Source organism: Vicia villosa, linkage group LG1, assembly GCF_029867415.1.
Source record: "Vicia villosa cultivar HV-30 ecotype Madison, WI linkage group LG1, Vvil1.0, whole genome shotgun sequence".
Taxonomy (NCBI): Eukaryota; Viridiplantae; Streptophyta; class Magnoliopsida; order Fabales; family Fabaceae; genus Vicia; species Vicia villosa.
This window is the reverse complement of record NC_081180.1, coordinates 233523582-233527430: the sequence shown is the minus strand read 5'-3', so window position 1 is coordinate 233527430 and position 3849 is coordinate 233523582.

Below are 3849 nucleotides of genomic sequence, written 5' to 3'. Positions count from 1 at the left end.
TTCCATTGAGACAAACTTGGTTTGAATCCCTAAATGATAGCTAAATTCTCTAATTGAGCTAGCGAACTAATTATTGTTATTCGGGATGATGAAGTTGGCAAAATGAGTGTGTTCTTCCTAGAATCCATTGGAGCTGGCAAATTGAGTTTTGATTGAGATGATGAACTTTGGCAATACAAATATAAAAATTATTCATTTTTAGTAATCCACGTGATCCTTGACACTACTTCAACTTTAACTTTAATCCACCAGGTGAAGTAATCCACGCCTACAAGTAAGAATTTTAATATTGGTGCTAGAGGAAATGGTTCTAGAATATACATGCCCCATTGATAAGATGAACACATGGAAACTAATGATTATGTTGTAAGATGAAGGAGCTCTTACAACAAGGTATTTTAATTTTATGGTCTTTGTGTTTTCGCTTACTCTAAAAGTAGTTATAATGGAAATATAACTTCAGAATTGTACATGTTCTCTTGAGAAACCCGCCAAATAGCCTTTAGGGTTGCTAGTGATTTAGTGTCGCTGAAATCTTTCAAAGGCATCTTTGTAGAGGATGTCAGGTAAGATGTCAGGGTCTACGAGTACTCGCTTAAAATCCATTTGAATATTTATACATTGATGAGCCTAGAGACATATTCACGGGGAAGGATTCCAACAATGTCTATATTCCAGAAGTTAACCTTAAATGCATAAGTTTACTGAGGCTTTAAGGGTGAATCTACGACATGCATGGCCTAACGGTTACATCTTTTGATGTGAAAATATTGACTCACCCCCTCTGGAAAAGTCTTTAGTGATAGTATTAAGCGTGTGGCAAGTGAGCTCTTCTTCACTTTTTTCTTCTAGTTCCCTTTCTCTCATTGGCTAGGGGTTTCTAAGACTATCTCTCCTAAAAGTTCTCATCCTAATTATAGACCTATATGATGCACTCTTAACGTATATCTTAAGATGATCCACTTGAATGAGGCATTATAACTCCTTTAGCCTTCTGGTATTTGCACCACTTGTTGGAATCGTTCCCCATAATTTCCCACTTAGGGCTTAAGGATTCTATGATGGTTTTGGTATGAAAAACTTATTTCCATATTTGTTCCCACTTGATGTTCAATGGCGTATAGTTCTCCACATGCCTTCTAGGAGGTTTGAAGGCCCCCATGTTCTTGACTGGTTAATGGAAGTTGTTTTTGTAATGAATCGAGGACACAAATCCTCCATGGTTGCTTTCCTTTGCGTCTTTGGCTCTCTTTTATGTATTTATTTCCTCACCCTTTACATAACACTTTTCCTTAGCCATTATTTCTTCCATTGAATTTGCAGGTGTTTTGGGTGTGGGATTTGTTAAAATGTTCAACTTTGAGTCTATTCTGAAAGGCTCCCACGAACATCTCTTGGTTAGGATTTATCATCTTGATGGTGGCTTCATTGAAGAACACTAGGTATTGGCGTAAAGACTCAAAATGTACCTGACCCACATTGATCAAGCTTGCGGTGGACACGTTATGGTACTTGCTTGTTGAAAATTGGTGGATTAGTTTTCTAGAAAGATCGTGATAGTTGGTTACACAAAACTTAGGGAGGTTCAAATACAAACACAAGGATGTCTCCTTCAAGGTTTTAGAGATAAGTTTTCATTTGAGAGAACTTTTTGTGCCTAAGATAGTCATTTATGTATTGATGGCAATGACATGCTCTTGAATACCGTTCTTTCCATCAAACGTTACTAGTAAATGTGTCTTAACATTTTCCGGGGTTGATGAGTTCCAAATCTTGGCAGAGAGGAGTTGGGGATCCAACACCTCTATTCTTCTATTGTTCGTCGTCATGTCATTGTTGTTTCTAGATGTTTCAAACTTTTATTTGGAGGGTTTAATATTGGCGATGTAATTCCTTCATAGCAGCACATGTCTCTAGTAAGGCCTCTTGGTCGCCATTATTGAATATAACTCTCATCGCCATCACTTCCAAACAAAGTCTAGGTTAAGAGAAACCTATTAAAAAGGGTATGATTCAAACTAGTTTTATTAGATCCCACAGTCGGTGTTAACTATACTTGAGGTGAAAATAATAATGGAAGCCTAGTCTCTATGATAATCCAAACAAAGGGTCTTTAGGATTCTAATATGTGAAAAATGATAGATGACATAACCTTTTAGATAAATATATAGCCTTTGTCACTTCACAAAGTGTGTCGAGTTTTCTGCCTACGATACATGTTACATGCTTTGTGACCCCGATCCACTAGGGAGCGTAACTTGTGGATCTTATCCTACAGTACAAATGACATGGTTAGCTAACTCAATGAGATTTGGGGTTACATTCTCAGTTATGATGAGGAGAGTCTCGTTGGACTAGGGAGTGTGATTGATGGCTCATCCCCTAAGATTCAGTGGAATGTGGCGAGTTTACCACCGAATTTGACATGTATTTAACCTCGACATACCTATTTATTGTCCTCTATGTACATATCACAAGGTGAAAGGGCAATGGGCTAAGGTTGTTGATACTATGTTGGCTTAGGTCATAATATAACAACCCACAGTCCCTTGAAGCATGGCCCTTGTAAGGACGAAGTGGTTAAGAAAAGATATAACATTCCACAAAGAAATTAAGAGTTGCATTAGTTTAATAATCTGAAGACTTGATTGCCTAACTTTTCAAAACTAGTTGAGTAGTCAGAAATAAAACTTCAAGAATTTAAATAATTGAACTTGATGAGTTTCATAGATTGAGGGGCCAAGTCATAATTCATAGGTTCAAACGAGAGCATCCCAACTAATTAATAATTATTTTTGAAATATTTATTCGTATTAATCTAGAGCATCTTCTTTCATATAAAAAAAATCCATAGATAAACAATTTTCTAATGGAATATTATTAAAACTAAAAAATTATTTAGACCGAAATACCCACTATAATGGATTTGTTCCATAAAAAATTTAAGACTCAATTTTTTAAGTTTGATAAGATGCAAAATTGTTGTTAAGACTATGTTGAAAATGGAGGAAAAGGTAAGATTGTTGGAGTGAAATAGTGTTGTGTTATGTGATTTGAGGTATAACTTAAATTAAAGTGTGGAGTGGTGGAATAAGGGGTGGTGGTTGGCTAGATAACGTAATAATGTGTTACTTCTCTTAGGGTGCGTTGGTTTCGGTGATATAAACAGGAATCCTTTGAATTAAATGCTGGAATGAATTATTCCTATATTTGGTACATGGGAATAGGAAAATAAACCAAGGAATAAATAATACCCAAGAAAGAAAAATATTTACGTTCTCTTCACGATTCCGGCTTTTTTATTCCCGTGAGATAGAGGTGGGGAAGTTTTATTCACAGGAACCATAAAACCCACTATATCTTTTGAAAACCCCTTTCCACCCTTTGATTTACCCACCTAATCTCCCCTCTAAATCATTATCAGTGTTCTACAAATTGTTGTTTTGCTCATGACTAATTGCTTTCTTTCTTCATGTGAGCTTTAGATGTCTGAATCTTGTTCAAGGTATTGTCTCAATCCTTTTTAATCTTTTATTTTTATTTCATATTTCACAACCAATCAAGTTTTTTGTGCTTGGATGCTTTTCAGTATGCTTCGTACTTAATTGCCTTGAAGTTGTTTTGTTAAAATTCCTCCATGTTATGACACTGCTATTTGAGAACAAAGGATGTTAGTGCACTGTATAAGATGGTGTGCAAATCTTATTTGACTGATATTATTTCAGATTTCACTATTTTTGTTTCTACACATGGGGCAAGAGAAGGGTATGACTAGAATTTTATAACTTAATAAGAATTTCAGAAGAAAAAAATCAATTTGAAATAGCCAGAGTAGTTAGACTTTTTTCT